Below are 18,114 nucleotides of genomic sequence, written 5' to 3'. Positions count from 1 at the left end.
ATAAAGGAAATTTGTGAGGTGGAGATGTGTGTGGAATTTCAGAGCCTAGGGCCTATGAAATTCCAGCAGCAGCCTTCAGGGATGGAACACTTCAACTCAGGTATGCTGAAACACAGAAACATCAAAAATAGGAACAACACTAGGCCTTTGAGCTTGCTCCATAATTTGATATCATCATAGCTGCTTTCTCCACAGACCCTTTGACTCCTTGAACTCAGAACGACATTAACTCCTTCTCAAAAGAATTCCATGTTTTGTCCTCAACTGTTTTCTGTGGCAGACAATTCAACAGGCTTGCCACTCTCTGGGTGAAGAAGTTTCTCCTGACCTCATTCCTAAATGGCCTACCCCGTATCCTTAGGCAGTGACACATGGTTCTGGACTGCCCAGTCAGCAGCAACATCCTTCTGCATTTACCCTGATTCGTCCTGTTAAAATTCATAGGCTTCTGTAAGATTACCTTTTCATTCTTCTCAACTCCAGTGAAGATAAGCCTAACCAATCCAGTCTCTCTTCTTAAATCAGTTTTGGTACCCCAGAAATCAGTTTGGTAAACCTTTGTTGCACTCCCTCCATAGCCAGAACATCATTCCACAGATAAGGAGACAAAAGCTGTACAGAAAACTCCAGGTGTGGTCTCTCCAAAGCCCTAGACAATTGCAGCAGGACATCCTTGCTCATGTACTCAAATCCACTTGCTAGGAAGGCCAACATATCATTTAGGTGCTTCAGTGGCTGGTGTACAAGGATACCCCCGTCTTGTGGCACCTCTCCCTTTCCCAATCTAGCACTGTCCAGAAATCTTCCTTCCTGTTTTTGCTGCCAAAGTGGATAACCTCTCATATATCCATACCATGGTTCACCTCCCAATCATTTTCCCATTTACTCAATCTGTCCAGATCACACTGAAGCATCTCTGCATCCTCTGTACAGTTTAACCATCCACCCAGCATTGTGTCATCTGCAAATTTGGAAATAATTATAGGAGGTTCCCTCATCTAAGTTAATATATATTGTGACTAGCTGTGATCTACGCACTGATTACTGTACTACCCCACTAGTCAATGCCTGGCACTCAAAAGTGACTTGTTTCGTCCCATTCTTTGCTTCCTGTTTGCCAACCGGCTTGCTATTCATATCTGCAAACTTCAGGTCTAGTGGTCCTTCTTTGTTGCCTGACCTGCTGAACTGCTCCAGTCTTTTCTGTTTTTGTTCCAAATTTCCACCATCTTTAGTTCTTTGTTTTCTTTGATCAGCTAAAAGGAAGATAAGATCTACAGAACTGTCAAACTATCAAGTTGCTTAACTCCTCAATGACTTAAAAGTAAAGTTAACAGCCTCCTTGTGTCCCTGAGAGTGACCTTGTGTCTGCACTCAATGCAAGCCAGCATTAACAGGGGTTTGATACCTCTGGCTGAGAGAGCAAAGAGCAAAAAGGCATGGTGATTCACAGTTGGGATCCTGTGAACATCCAGTGTGGATCGAAGTGAGTGAATGCTATAACAGCCAGCAAGAACCCAGAAATAAAGCCTAGTCAAGTACATAAGTTGGTCGCATGCACCTTAGTGCAGAGTGTCCTTGCTGCAGTATTGCAATGATAGTTGCTGGAGCAGCCTGTATTATAGCTTTAAAGTGCAGAAGTGATTTGGAGATGTGCCATGAAGATTTTTAGAGGCTGGCACATGTCATAATGTCCACAAAGTTGTATGTGGCTGGTGCTCAAGGAGCTTGCTCTTAGATGTTGATGCCTGGTTTCCAACAGGGAGGACGATGAAAGCAAACAGCAACCTCAGCCCACTATGTGCTCACTCAAGTTTCCTTGTCAAGTTTTTCCAGCTTCTAGCTTGTTTGGTGAGTTTGCTGGTTTGGAAGTCTGAATATTATTAAGGTGCTTTGTGGCATTAGCAAGATATTTAACAATCGATGATGAATGTAATTGGCATCTCTTTACTGCCCAGTGAGAATCTCACCCACAGCTCTTCTAAAAAGTGGGGCGAAATGATCTCAACATTAAGATGAACCTAGGTGAGCTTGTCATCTGATTCTCCCATATACCTCATCACAGGCCATATTATTCCCACCCCTATAAGATTCTACCCATGACATTTTATTCAGAAACCCATAAGAGATGGTTAATCCTTGAAAAACCTACCAAATTGCCAATAAAAATGTGAATTCACCAGTTGAGGGAAATGTTTTTTAAGGTTTTAAAATGCTGCAGAATACTCACAATTATCACTATAATCCTTTAGGAAATATCAGCCATAATGTCTTTTATTGCTGGAGGAAAATATTTTTTTTTCCTAAGCTACATTGGCTGGCCTGTCAATCAAAGCACTGCTGGATTTGTCTTTTTTCATGTTTAAAGGGATAAAAATTTAAATTCAGGACATGATTTTTTGGACACTCTTTATTTACCCTTCAAGATTGTTTACGACTTCTCCCCTGAACATGTGGCTCCTACATAGAGTATAAAGACCTACAGAATGGCAAAAAGGGGTCTGTTAGAATTCAGTACTAATTTCAAATAGTTCTGCTGAATTTGGCTTTCCTGTGTCTATGATTCAGTCCCTGCTGTCTTTGTCTATGCTGATAAAATTTGGATCTGTTGGAAATAGGGATGGCACTTCTGCATTGCAGTTCTACATATATTTTAGAGGCTTCCAGCATCAACCCAACTCATAAAAATCCAGCCCATAAATAATTTATTGTCACAAATCTTAAAGAAATATGATGCTAAAGTGAGATTAAAAGTGAATAAAATTCAATATTAAATCACAGTAGAATATAACAGTCCAGTGTCACAGTGGTTAGCACTGCTGCTTCACAACACTAGAGACCCAGGTTTGATTCCACCTTTGGGTGACTGTCTGTGTGGAGTTTGCACATTCTCCTCATGTCTGCGTGGGTTTCCTCTGGGTGCTCCAGTTTCCTCCTACAATCCAAAGATGTGCAGGCTAGGTGGCTTGGCCATGCTAAATTGCCCATAGTGTCCGGGATACTGTGAGGGTCGGTGTGGACTAGTTGGGCCAAAGGGCCTGCTTCCATACTGTACGCATTCGATGAAAAAAAAATGGAACTTCTTTGAAAACAGGGTACTTGTAGGATGTAAATGGTGTTGAAACACATGCTTTCCCATTTTTACTGTAACTTCAATCTACATCATTAGCCAGAGTTCCTTCCTACATCCAGGTGAAGGCCATTTGTAATACACAATGTACAGCCCTATGACACAATCTAGATAGTAAGTTGGAGGTGAATGGGGATGGAAGGTTTGCTTCAAAATGGTCAGACTATGTATTGTTAGAAGGCAGGTGCATTCTAGCTGCTTGCTATCCAGTTGTAATATAACCAAACATTTTGATTCAAAATTAATCGCTTTGTTTACAGATATGAAGTATTTTCACTCATCTGATTTTACTTCATCACAAAGTCTCTGTTTTTACTCATTATTTTTCCATCTGTTAACATTTCAAATTGACAACCTTTCTTTCCATTGTCCTGTCAGTTGTCTTATTGACCTTTCATTGTCACCATCAATAAGGAGAATTCAATAATGGTTGCTGACTTCTGCAGAGATAATGTTGATCCATGGTTAACTATGACCGCAAATTTTTAACGTGAGACTACAATAGCCAATGTAAACTTGCATCTCCAAATGGAATAAATGACAACAAAGGTAATCTAATTTAGACCTGAAAACATTTGCTCAACAGAAGCAAGCTTACATAGTATATACACTGATAGCAAATTTTAGCCACTTAGTCAATCAACTCTCACCATGGCCCTTGCCAAGTTTTGCTTTACTACTGCACCTTTTGTTGCCATGGATTTCCATACTTTATCGATAGTGATATTGAAATGGTATGGAACACAGAATTACGAAGACAGTATTTGTTATATTCATTGTACCTATAATGCCATTAGACTTAAATCTTAAAATGCACGAGGATTCACTTTTGGCTAAGTAATTCTCAATCGCATTACACTAAGTAATTAGAATAATTACATTTTTAAATTACACTTTACAGGTTCTATCATTGTGTTTTGGTTACTTCGATTACTTTGGTCTTGCAAACTGGAGAATCTACAGCTACAAAACGAACTTATGGTCCATTGCGTTGAATGATAGCTCACCTAATATAATTTAATTGCATAAAAGCGGTTATGCTGCAAACTGGCAGTTGTATGACAAAATAAATTGCATTGCATTTTATTTGAAAAATGAATTTTCTCGGAGGCAGATAGCCCGTAATCATTCATGGAAGGGTTGAAGGACACTGTTCATTTAAACTGTATCTGCATGCAGCCTTGTAGCTCCTGTTAATTTAATTACATTAAATCATAAATCAGTGAGTCTATTATATGTTGTCCACTAATAGCAGCAGTCATATTTAAACCCCAGGCAGTATGCATCCAAAAAGCTTTCAAAGGTTAGTCCACTAGTGTCCAATCTAGTCAATCTCTAATAAGCAAAGTTTATCTTCAGAAATAAAAACTATAAGTTCATTGTGTCAGTGAGGCTTCTTTGACAGTAGCACAACCCATCATTTCATATGGAGTTTATAGAAAGAAGCTGTGTCTGAAACTGACAGTAATTATTCACCCTGGAGATATGCATTTCATGCATCACTTATTACAATTAGAACTGTTTCTATTGAGATTTATATAAACTGTGCATAAAATATTACAATTTTGGATTAGAGTGATGGAATCTAACTTGATTTAACTTTAATTTAATTTAGTAAAACTCATTTTGAAAACTTTCACTATATTTCATTTATAAAATCAAAAATGGTTCATCTTAATCAATTGTATGAAATTACAAACTGACAGAAAATTGTCATATTTTATACAGTGCTAGTTGAAGTGGGAAATCAGGGCGGGTTTACAAAGGGCTGCCAATTTGATATTAGTTTTATACTCTTTCCATGCTGAAAATCAACTCATTGAAGGTCACCATGTGATTTTGATTTGACTATTCATAGCCATTCTATGCCATTAATTTCAGTATAACAATCTTTACAGTCGTGCTCATCTACATAGTAATTTTCAGTTTTAGTTTAGATTCATGTAAATAGGCAAATAAGCCAATTTTCAGTGAATGAGAAAACCATCTGGTGCCTCAAAATGAACCAATCTGAATTTTCTATCCTTACCAATGTTGAATGGGCACATTAGAAATGTGGAGCTTATTCAAGGAAAAGCTCCTGTGTGTCCTAGATAAGTATGTACCTGCCAGGCAGGGAGGAAGCTGTGGAGCGCGGGAGACGTGGTTTACGAAGGAGGTGGAATCTCTGGTCAAGAGGAAGCAGAAGGCTTATGTTAGGATGAGATGTGAAGGCTCAGTTAGGGCTCTTGAGGGCTATGAGGTAGCCAGGAAAGACCTAAAGAGAGGGCTCAGAAGAGCCAGGAGGAGACATGAGAAGTTGTTGGTGGATAGGATCAGGGTAAACCCTAAGGCTTTCGACAGGTATTTAAGGAATAAAAGAATGACGAAAATAAGATTAGGGCCAATCAAGGATAGTAGTGGTAAGTTGTGTGTGGAGTCAGCTGAGATAGGGGAAGCGCTAAATGAATATTTTTCAACAATATTCCCTCTAGAAAACGACAATGTTGTCGTGGAGAATACTGAGATACAGGCCACTAGACTAGGTGGGATTGAGGTTCACAAGGAAGAGGTATTAGAAATCCTACAGAGGGTGAAGATAGATAAGTCCCCTGGGCCGGATGGGATTTATCCTAGGATCCTCTGGGAATCCAGGGAGGAGATTGCCGAGCCTTTGGCATTGATCTTTAACTCATCATTGTCCACAGGAATAGTGCCAGATGACTGGAAGATAGCAAATGTGGTTCCCATGTTCAAGAAGGGGAGTAGAGACAACCCTGGTTACTATAGACCAGTGAGCCTTACCTCAGTTGTTGGTAAAGTGTTGGAAAAGGTTATAAGGGATAGGATTGATAATCATCTAGAAAAGAATAAATTGATTAGGGATAGTCAGCACGGTTTTGTGAAGGGAAGGTCGTGCCTCACAAACCTCATTGTGTTCTTTGAGAAGGTGACCAAACAGGTAGATGAGAGTAAACCGGCTGATGTGGTGTATATGGATTTCAGCAAGGCGTTCGATAAGGTTCCCCACAGTAGGCTATTGTACAAAATGCGGAGGAATGGAATTGTGGGAGATATAGCAGTTTGGATCGGAAATTGGCTTGCTGAAAGAAGACAGAGGGCAGTAGTTGATGGGAAATGTTCATCCTGGAGACCAGTTACTAGTGGTGTACCGCAAGGGTCGGTGTTGGGTCCACTGCTGTTTGTCATTTTTATAAATGATCTGGATGAGGGCATAGGAGGATGGGTTAGTAAATTTGCAGACGACACTAAGGTCGGTGGAGTTGTGGATAGTGACGAAGGATGCTGTAGGTTGCAGAGAGACATAGATAAGCTGCAGAGCTGGGCTGAGAGGTGGCAAATGGAGTTTAATGCAGACAAGTGTGAGGTGATGCACTTTGGTAGGAGTAACCGGAAGGCAAAGTACTGGGCTAATGGAAAGATTCTTAGCAGTGTAGATGAGCAGAGAGATCTTGGTGTCCATGTACACAGACCCTTGAAAGTTGCCACCCAGGTTGACAGGGCTGTTAAGAAGGCATACAGTGTTTTAGCTTTTATTAATAGAGGGATCGAGTTCGGAACCAAGAGGTTATGGTGAAGCTGTACAAAACTCTGGTGCAGCCGCACTTGGAGTATTGTGTACAGTTCTGGTCACCGCATTATAAGAAGGATGTGGAAGCTTTGGAAAGGGTGCAGAGGAGATTTACTAGGATGTTGCCTGGTATGGAGGGAAGGTCTGATGAGGAAAGGCTGAGGGACTTGAGGCTGTTTTCGTTAGAGAGAAGAAGGTTGAGAGGTGACTTAATTGAGACATATGAAATAATCAGAGGGTTAGATAGGGTGGATAGGGAGAGCCTTTTTCCTAGGATGGTGATGGCGAGCACGAGGGGGCATAGCTTGAAATTGAGGGGTGAAAGATATAGGACAGATGTCAGAGGTAGTTTCTTTACTCAGAGAGTAGTAAGGGAATGGAACGCTTTGCCTGCAACGGTAGTAGATTCGCCAACTTTAGGTACATTTAAGTCATCATTGGATAAGCATATGGACGTACATGGAATAGTGTAGGTTAGATGGACTTCAGATCGGTATGACAGGTCAGCACAACATCGAGGGCCAAAGGGCCTGTACTGTGCTGTAATGTTCTATGTTCTATGTTCTATATGAATGCAACTGATCTAATACTTGGCCTCTAGACCCCTTCCTACTTAATTGTGATGGTTTTTGCTTCCTTCCATCATTAAAATTATCAGTGTGTTGATTGTTCAGAGAAATACAGCAGTATTTATTTCAGGACTTGGGTCTCTAAATTAGGAAACAGAATTTACACTTCCCTGTAGGTGGGCTTGCACTTGGGAGGTGGGTTGGAGATCTTCCCCCAAGCCTACCCACTCGTCCCTATCCCTGCTACAATTTTAAGAAAATTTGTTGGGGATGGGGAGGAGCTTTGTATCATATAGCCTGACCACCCTTGTGTCAATGGCTAATGAATGGCTGCATCCCATCTCTATTGCCATTCCCCAGACAAGACGAAGTGGCTGGCACTGATCAGGGAAGAAACCGGGGTGGTCTCCTTTTGGACCTCAATTCCGGAAATAGCAGCAGATATGCCTGCTTCTGCATTCCCCCAGGGCACCTGCTCGCTAGACAAAAAGTCCAGCTTGGAAGAAAAGGCCACAAATTCATCACACTTTAAGTTGGAAGAAGAATTGTCTAGCGTCATTATACCTACCCTTAAAATTAGAAATAAACGTTTTGAAGAAGAATCTGCAGTTGAGGCCTTTGGGATACTTTGGTGTGTCAACCGATTTTAGCTGGTCACCTGGCATCAGTCCCTGATAATAAAATGTGAGGCTGGATGAACACAGCAGGCCAAGCAGCATCTCAGGAGCACAAAAGCTGACGTTTCGGGCCTAGACCCTTCATCAGAGAGGGGGATGGGGTGAGGGTTCTGGAATAAATAGGGAGAGAGGGGGAGGCGGACCGAAGATGGAGAGAAAAGAAGATAGGTGGACAGGAGAGTATAGGTGGGGAGGTAGGGAGGGGATAGGTCAGTCCAGGGGAGACGGACAGTCAAGGAGGTGGGATGATGTTAGTAGGTAGGAGATGGGGGTGCGGCTTGAGGTGGGAGGAAGGGACGGGTGAGAGGAAGAACACGTTAGGGAGGCAGAGACAGGTTGGACTGGTTTTGGGATGCAGTGGGTGGAGGGGAAGAGTTGGGCTGGTTGTGTGGTGCAGTGGGGGGAGGGGATGAACTGGGCTGGTTTCGGGATGCAGTTGGGGAAGGGGAGATTTTGAAACTGGTGAAGTCCATATTGATACCATTAGGCTGCAGGGTTCCCAGGCGGAATATGTGTTGCTGTTCCTGCAACCTTCGGGTGGCATCATTGTGGCACTGCAGGAGGCCCATGATGGACATGTCATCTCAAGAATGGGAGGGGGAGTGGAAATGGTTTGCGACTGGGAGGTGCAGTTGTTTGATGCGAACTGAGCGGAGGTGTTCTGCAAAGCGGTCTCCAAGCCTCCGCTTGGTTTCCCCAATGTAGAGGAAACCTGCCTGCTCTGCCTGCCTCTTTGTAGGTTACGTGGAACAGTCCCTCTTCCGCACCTACACAGGCCCCAAACCCCACCTCTTCCTCCGGTACATTGATGACTGTATCGGCGCTGCCTCTTGCTCCCCAGAGGAGCTTGAACAGTTCATCCGATTCACCAACACCTTCCACCCCAACCTTCAGTTCACCTGGGCCATCTCCAGCACATCCCTCACCTTCCTGGACCTCTCAGTCTCCATCTCAGGCAACCAGCTTGTAACTGATGTCCATTTCAAGCCCATCGACTCCCACAGCTACCTAAAATACACCTCCTCCCACCCACCCTCCTGCAAAAATTCCATCCCCTATTCCCAATTCCTCCACCGCATCTGCTCCCACGATGAGGCATTCCACTCCCGCACATCCCAGATGTCCAAGTTCTTCAAGGACCGCAACTTTCCCCCACAGTGATCGAGAACGCCCTTGACCACGTCTCCCGTATTTCCCGCAACACATCCCTCACACACCGCCACAACCGCCCAAAGAGGATCCCCCTCGTTCTCACACACCACCCCACCAACCTCCGGATACAACGCATCATCCTCCGACACTTCCGCCATCTACAATCCGACCCCACCACCCAAGACATTTTTCCATCCCCACCCCTGTCTGCTTTGTGGAGAGACCACTCTCTCCGTGACTCCCTTGTTCACTCCACACTGCCCTCCAACCCCACCACACCCAGCACCTTCCCCTGCAACCGCAGGAAATGCTACACTTGCCCCCACACCTCCTCCCTCACCCCTATCCCAGGCCCCAAGATGACATTCCACATTAAGCAGAGGTTCACCTGCACATCTGCTAATGTGGTACACTGCATCCTCTGTACCCGGTGTGGCTTCCTCTACATTGGGGAAACCAAGCGGAGGCTTGGAGACCGCTTTGCAGAACACCTCCACTCAGTTTGCATCAAACAACTGCACCTCCCAGTCGCAAACCATTTCCACTCCCCCTCCCATTCTCTTGATGACATGTCCATCATGGGCCTCCTGCAGTGCCACAATGATGCCACCCGAAGGTTGCAGGAACAGCAACTCATATTCCGCTTGGGAACCCTGCAGCCTAATGGTATCAATATGGACTTCACCAGTTTCAAAATCTCCCCTTCCCCAAATGCATCCCTAAACCAGCCCAGTTCGTCCCCTCCCCCCACTGCACCACACAACCAGCCCAGCTCTTCCCCTCCACCCACTGCATCCCAAAACCAGTCCAACCTGTCTCTGCCTCCCTAACCTGTTCTACCTCTCACCCATCACTTCCTCCCACCCCAAGCCGCACCCCCATCTGCCTACTAACCTCATCCCACCTCCTTGACCTGTCCGTCTTCCCTGGACTGACCTATCCCCTCCCCACCTCCCCACCTATACTCTCTCCACCTATCTTCTTTTCTCTCCATCTTCGGTCCGCCTCCCCCTCTGTCCCTATTTATTCCAGAACCCTCACCCCATCCCCCTCTCTGATGAAGGGTCTAGGCCCGAAACGTCAGCTTTTGTGCTCCTGAGATGCTGCTTGGCTTGCTGTGTTCATCCAGCCTCACATTTTATTATCTTGGATTCTCCAGCATTTGCAGTTCCCATTATCTCTGGCATCAGTCCCTTTTGGTTGCTGAGAAAAAGCTGAGTGTGAGAGCACCAGCAGATGAGGTACAAGTTTTCCAGTGACTGATCCACTTGGACTGAAAATCTGAACAAAGGCTAGGCAATCAATGAAATAACACTTCTTTTAATAAAAAGAAATTTTCACTCAGGCACCTTCATGGCAAGTTCTGATTAACATTTCAAACGAGCTCCTCACCACTTTGGTTCGACAAGGCACAGAAGCTTATTAACTTGGCAACCCTGACAATTGGATTTTTAAATGAAAGTTCCACCTAAAAATGCACCACTAATGAAAATGTAGTACGGTACACGATTTGCCAACAACTTGTTGGTGTAGAGGCCGATGATCCCTGGTGTACGCATTTATAGTGTTTTTTAATTTTGTTATTTTCACAGTTTTATTTTTGACTCTTCCATTCTACATCATTCTTGTGAATTTTGGCCTGTAGGGTTTATTTTGCTTTAATTCTATGCCTAATCATTGCAATCAGATTTATCTTTAAATATCTTCCCAAACAGCTTCACCTACAATGCAGTTTAATTACTATAAGTTGTTCTTGTTGTCACTTCTCTGGTGATCCTGCTACTTACTTAATTGGAATTCTGTTTAAAATGTTTTTATTTGTGATCAGAGTACTCTCCATTAGATGCTGCTAACCATGGTTTTGAGCTGTTGGAAATGCTTGATACAGAGCCTCCACAAAAACTGACCCTACATCACCTGAAGCATGTTGATATTTTCTAATCAACCTGTTCACAGATGTTATTACATACCTCGTGGAGCAGGTGGGCCTTGAACCAGGAACTTCTGGCTCAGACATAGAGAACATTACCAATGTATCACGAGAGTCCCAAGCACTTACCAATGCTCCAGTTGTGCTCATTAAGCTCATGATTCGGGTCATCATGTGGATTGGGGAGGTCACTGAAATGAGATGAAGCCAGTTGAGAACTGTTCACAAACATCAATATCTATATGTAATAGCATTAGTTGGGCGAAAAAATGAATCCATTGGGCACTCTCTTCCATTCAGTGCGGTACATGCTTTTGAGGGTGGATTGTTATTTGTGCTGATCCTTGCAATTCCTCCATCCTGTTGCATTGCTGTTATCAGACAAAAGAATGTAAGGAAAGGTCCAAATGCTGTACTAAGATTTTTCTTCTAGGACTGTATTATTGGTCACTTATATTCATCTACCAGCTACAAAAGGGAGATTTTCATTGTCCTGTGCCACCATCAAGTCGCTGGAATCATATGCAATTGTAATTCTTGTAAATGTACAATGCTTAACAGTATTGTCAACCCTTTCCCAATTTATAGACATCACTGCTGCTATCCCAGGAGTAAATGTCGAAGTCAAGTTTGCTTTTTAATGTGTGCCAGAATTCTGGGGTGCCATATTCAGATTTTGACAACAAACCCTTCATACCTTCAGTCTGATTGAGGATAATTTACAATCCGCCACAGACAGAAGTCCAGAGCAGTCAACACTGAGGCGGCTACATGAGTGGGATCATCTCATTTGCATCAACTCTAAAACCAGACAAAAATTCCATGTCTGGTGGATCACTTCTATGCTGTGAAGGCCTGTTACAGACAGTCATAAATGATGGACAATTAAACGACTGACAGGACTGACTAAAGGGTTCACAAATCTCCTTTATCCTTAATAACAGGGGAGCCCAGCATATTTGTGCAGGAGGCAAGGCTGGGGTGTTTGCATCCATTTTCAGCCAGAGTTACCTAGTGCATGATCCATCTTGGCTTCCACCCGATGTCCCAGCATCACAGATGCCAGTCTTCAACTAATTTGATTCACAGCACGTGATGTTAAGAGACAGCTGATGGCCCTGGATTCTGCAAAGGTTTTGAGCCCTAATTACTTTCTTGCATTTGTACTAAAGACATTAAGAATGAACCAAGACGTGATGTAGATAAAATAGAGAGCGTCTGAGAAACTTTGGAACATATACTTAAGGTCTGGTCCATAGGGATTCTATTGGTACAATTATAGTGTTCCTTCAGGAGACCAAGGTTCAAATCCCACCTGCTTCAAGGTGTGTAACAACATCTCTGAACAGGTTGGTTAGAAACTATGAAAGGCCTGATTTCCAGAAGTGGACATTACAGGACTTGGGCTGTATTATTTGTCCTACAAGTCCATTTAAATTTAATTCCCTTATTTTGCTGTTGTTTTGCATTACCCCTGGTGGGCAATGCTTATTAATTGTTGTTTTAATCAGTAAAATGGGTGATTTGATGTAAAAAGAAAGTCTTGGTTTCCTGCCCTGGTCGAAAAGTCCCACCTGTTTGCGTGTCTTCCACAACTACATCCATTTCTGGGTAGAACTGCAGATACTAGAGAATCTGAGATAACAAGGTACAGAGCTGGATGAGCACAGCAGGCCAAGCAGCAGCAGAGAAGCAGGAAAGCTGACGTTTCGGGCCTAGAACCTTCAGAAAATTTTCTGAAGAAGGGTCTAGGCGCAAAACGCCAACTTTCTTGCTCTTCTGCTGCTTGGCCTGCGGTGTTCATCCAGCTCTGCACCTTGTTATCTCCACTTCTGGATATCCTTTGGAAAGGAGCACAGTGCCTACTAATACCCTTGACGTTTTTACAGAGAGGTGGACACTGTGGAGGCTGGGGTGCATTACATCCCCAGCACTTTCATTTTGATTTAGTCCCCTCCCTTTGTGGGCAGTGCTTGTATCTTGAGTGGAATGAGTGATTTTTAAAACATAAAGACCTGATTTCCTCTATCCTTGGTGGGCAGTGCTTGTAATTTGTTTTGTAAGATATTTGGTGGCAGATTTTCAAAATAAAAATAGTGTGGTTTCCCCAGTGAAAGAGTTTGATAAGGAAGGCGAGAAAGCAGATTGAATTTTGCATTCAACTTTGAAATCTAAATCAACAGCACTGGAAGACAGACTGATTCCTGCTTCAGTAAATGAATGACTGGTAATAACACCACATGCTCTGCTGACATGGAAATATATCACTGTTCCTTCATGACTGGTCAGAATCCTGGAACTCGCTTTCTAACAGCACTAAGGGTATACCTGTACCCCTCATGCATGAATTATGACGGGGCAGTATACAAGTGCAGCAAGTAATTAGAAAAGATAATAGAATGTTATCACTTGTTTCAAGAGGGATTGGATACAATAAGTAGAGGGGTTATGCCTCAGTAATACAGAGCATTGCAGAGACCACCCTGAGGTATATAGTACAGTATTGATCTCCTTATTAATGTAAATACATTGGAAGCAATTCAGAGAAGTTTTATTGGAGAATACCTGGAATGGGTGTATTATCTTTTGTGGAAGACATGCTGTGTTTGCATTTTTTGTACTATTAAAGCAGGGGAAGTTGTCGACAAAATTAGTTAAAATGAAGCAAGAGAAAGGTTACATGAGAATATTGCTTTCCCACACAGCGGTAGCTTGTGGAGGAGGCTCCTTGTGCTTATACTCATAGCATAATTGTTATTACATTGTATTTATTTTATCTTATTCTTACTCCTAGTATGTGGTCCTAGTACAATTACTTATTGTTTTACAGAGCAGATAGAAAATATTTGGTGAAAAGTCTGAGTACACCAATGGTATAACAAACCCAGTAGAGCAGGTTTAGCAATAGGAATAATGACAAGGATTATAGCCTTATCATGAATGGTGAGCACTAAGTTGAACAGCAACATGCAGCATCTGCTGTTGGCAGTAACAAACATGCAAATTATAAGTAGGCAATTGAGCCCCTTGACTTGCACCATCAACTGATAAGATCAGGGCCTATTCTATTGCACCCTCGTGTCTTGTAATGACAACATTCAATTGGTCTTCCTAAACATATTGGATCTTTTGTGCTCCGTATATGGGGCAACCAAATCTCTTTATGCCACTAAGCTTTGCAATCACCCTCCATTTATATAAAATGCTGCCTTTTTATTTTTCTGGCCAAAGAAAACAACTTTACCTTATACTATATCTGTCCAATTTTTTTCACTCAAATAACCTATCTCTATTTCTCTGCCAACTTCTTATCTCCTCTTCTCAAAAAAATCTCCTATGGGTCTTCGTATAATCAGTAAAATTGGCAACTTTTTCTTTTAGTTCCTGCGTAGGTCTTTAGCATAGATTATAAATAGCTGACATCCCAGCACTTGATGGTGGCACTCAACTAATTACAAATTGCCAACCCCCAAAAAAACTCATTTATCCATAGTATCTGCCAGCTGTAGCTAACCTATTCTCTATCCATGCTAATATATTGCCCCAAGGTCATGAGTTCTTATTTTATACTAACTTTTGATGTAGTATTGAATGCATTTTGGAAATGCAGGTACACCCCATCTGCAGAGATCCTAAAGTTTCTGTCAAAGGTACTCAACTTCTTCAGAGGATGTGCTATACAGTCCTCACCAGTAGACTCAGCGCTGAAATTAATCCAACTGTGTGAACTTCATATGCTTGGATTTCAGCTTTCAGCAAACAATGCAAGAGAAAGGGCTAATGTAGTTAGGAAGGAGTTCAATACTATATTGTAAGTGTTAATTACTGCCAGACAATCACCTCAGCACTGAAAAATTAATTTAACAAATGTTGAGTTTCATTCCTTCAGCAGGAAAGTTATGTTGGAAATTTAAGGAACATTGGAAGTTTTTTTTTCTGTATGTTTTATCTCTTTGTTAACCCCATCTGTATTCTCAAGTTTGACTTCACTTTTGTACATGACAAAAAAACTGATTTAAACTTGCTGATTTAGACTCTCTAACTCTTAGTCAAGATTCTTCAATCTGATGGATCAAAGAGCCTCGCTAATTCTTGCCCTGGTCACAAATGTTGCAGATGCTCTTTTGAGGCTTTCTTTCTGGATGAGATCAGGATTAGTGCAGATCTGCTCTCCAAAGCATGCAAACCTTTGTGACAAGCTGTCAAATGTGGTGATTGGTTCCTTTACCATGGACCTCAGACTACAGTCCAGTGGTTCTTTTCCTACTGGAATTAATTTTGCCTCTGGAATGTAATTGGTAAGGGTTGAATTAGATGGATTGTCAAGCTGTATTAGTGTCCTGAGATCTTCTTTATTGGTTGATTGCCTTGAAGAATTAAACAACTACATCATGTAACTATGTTAGGAGTGTACTTGCCTTTGGTCACTTGGATGAGAAAATGTGGAAGCTGAGAGTCTCAGATACGAATGTGAATTCTGTATGGTTTCTATAAGATTTGGTGACTGATGTTTTTTATATTATTTCTTGCATTACAAAGCACTATCCCTATGAGCCAATATTTTCCTATACCTAACATGAAACATTAGAAATCAGGTAAACAGAAAAACGGAGCCAAAATTGACGTTTGTTGTGATAAGAAAACATTGAGGGATGTGCTATCTTTTCCATTTTGATCTTCTTCATAGATCATTTTGATAATGCCTGCTGGCAATGATGGGAGAGATCTCAACAGGATGAAACATCTCAATTTTTAAATTAAAAAAAAAGTAACCTTTAATGTAAGAGAAACGAGGAAGCTGCTAAGACAGAGCATTTGTTCCAGTAATTAACCTTCCTTCTGGAACAGAATGACTTCTCTTTGTCCCAGTGGGAACAGCCTTTCTCTCGTATGCCTGCTGCTCAGGGTTACAGGCTAGCTCTGACTTGGTAGTGGCCCAGTAGCAGGCTGCTTATTCTCATTGCTGAGTAATGGTCTGTGTCAAAGGAGAGAAAATAGCTTCAGTGACTGAAGGGGAGAAAAGATGTGATTTAACCTTCTTATCTGGTTTAACAAGTCAAAGAGTGAATATATTCCTTAGGAACCAAGAAAAGTGATTGTTAACCTGACCTTGACTGTTGGGAGCTGACCCTTTTTGAAGTTTAACCTGAAGAGCGAATGTTGGTTCTTCTCTGAAGCATTTTTACCAGTGCTGGTTAGATTGGGATGTCATTGAGACTGAACTCCAATTTTAGATTGGCAGGAATGCCTTTTCTTACCTGATGATAGCAAGGGAATAGGTCATACCCAGAGGAGGCAATACTGAGTGAGTTTTTAAATATTCTGTTTGAGGGACTAGGAAGAATAGGTTTGCTATCCTCAATGCCATAAGGAAAGCTTGGGGTTCCCTTGCCATGGAGTAAATCCCTCACCAATCCCAACTAACTTGACCCCTCACTCACTTCCTGATCGAGCCTCCCCACAGCTGATCATGCCAGCTGATGTGTGTAAACATTTTTTTTATGGCAGTGAATCTTCTCCCATGTTAAAATAGAGACCCAGGAGTCTAAAGTGCAACATTTGCCCAATAATGCCACAATATGAGGCATAATAATTTTTTAAAAAATCTTCTACAAATTTGTGAAATGTAGATTGTAACATTTATTTACCTTCTTCTGTGATTTGCTATATTGTTTGTGCAACACTGAATGGATTGCATTTTTCCTCAACTCAAAAAAAATCAATTAATGGAGGGATGGTCATGACTTGTGAACTACTTGTGGGAAATGTATCAAAGGAAACTGTTTATTAGCATCTCTGCTTTTATCAATGCCAAGTAAACATTCTCCTCTGATGTCCATGTGAGGTTGAGCTTGGTCCCCTGGCACAGATCCATAGATGTACCCCTAATTATCCCAGTTAATAAGTAACATTACTTCCAGATATTATGCTTCCTTCCTGTACTGTTGCATGCTGTAATAGTGTGCCTATTGATTAATGTACTATTAATTAATTATAAGACCTTGCCATTGGATATGGCTTGAATTGTTTGCAGCACTGATGTTTGAAGTAAGTTTGTTTTGAGTCAATAACTAGGAGAACATCTGAAAAATAAATTTAACAACTAAATATTCACCAAGCAATTGATAGTTAGATGCACCACCTGTTATGTTACAGAGCCATTCAGACTAGGAGGATTTTGAGTTCAGTCCTTTGTCTGTGCTAAGTGAGATGTTCCTGGTCTTAGTGACAATGTGAGCAATATAACGTTGCTACTGTGACAGGAGGAATGCATTAGTACTCTAGCTCAAATGCTCCAATATTAATATAAATGAATTAATTTAATCACCAAAATTGTTAATTCATTTTCTTTTGTACTACAATCTAGAATGAAATACACCTTTCACCAGGCTTCTTTAATGAACTCAAAATAGTCCTTTTATTATAACATTGATTTTATTCTTATAAAGTGTGTCAAAAATACTAGTTAACACCTAAGCTATAATCTAGAAATTATCTCCCTTTAATTCTGAACATAGACAATCTCTCACTGTACAGAAAGACAATCTCTGCAGAGATCATGTTTAAAGGAAAAAAAACACACCTGTTTCCAAAGAGTTTGAAAACACATATAGAGTGTGATAACTTCTACCAGGACTCAGAGATTCCAGTTGATGAAGATTAACTGTCGACAGCCTTTGATGGAAAGGCTTCAGTTAAATTGCAAGCAAACTGGATCAAAACCTTAGGAGAGTGGCCACAGTTTAGCTTTACAGGGTTTATGAGCTAGTCAATAATACCAATTTTTGGACACTTTGTCAGGTCTCCAGGAATTTCCACTAAGAGAAGGGGAGAGAGACTTGCTGTCCCTGGGGTTTCTTCCTTACTGACCACTTGGATCAGGAAAATAAAATACTGGTTCAGAAACAGTAGCCAGACAGCCAGCTGCATTGAGGCCCCCATAGTCATTTCAAAGCTAGGTTTTTCCAGCATTTAAGGGACATAAACCCATCTATTATTGCCTTGAAAGCTTTATTTATCTTTTCTTCAAAGTCGCTTGGCTTTCAGTAAACAGCTGGTAAACAACACACAATCAACTTAAACAA

The 18,114-nt window shown here is 41.7% G+C and overlaps 1 protein-coding gene and 1 long non-coding RNA gene across 2 annotated transcripts in view; one reads left to right on the top strand and one right to left on the bottom strand.

Moving 5' to 3' along the window:
• kcnab1a (potassium voltage-gated channel subfamily A regulatory beta subunit 1a) overlaps positions 1–18,114 on the top strand; it is a 207,758-nt gene that overhangs the window by 35,275 nt on the left and 154,369 nt on the right. The gene's annotated exons all lie outside the window — the stretch shown is intronic.
• LOC132210535 (uncharacterized) overlaps positions 1–18,114 on the bottom strand; it is a 64,150-nt gene that overhangs the window by 22,468 nt on the left and 23,568 nt on the right. Inside the window, exon 2 of the long non-coding RNA XR_009446658.1 lies at positions 11,159–11,220. This is a non-coding gene — a long non-coding RNA (uncharacterized LOC132210535). The remainder of the gene's footprint in view (positions 1–11,158; positions 11,221–18,114) is intronic.

Source organism: Stegostoma tigrinum, chromosome 14 (genome assembly GCF_030684315.1).
Source record: "Stegostoma tigrinum isolate sSteTig4 chromosome 14, sSteTig4.hap1, whole genome shotgun sequence".
NCBI classification, from domain to species: domain Eukaryota; kingdom Metazoa; phylum Chordata; class Chondrichthyes; order Orectolobiformes; family Stegostomatidae; genus Stegostoma; species Stegostoma tigrinum.
This window is presented reverse-complemented; position numbering and strand designations above follow the sequence as displayed.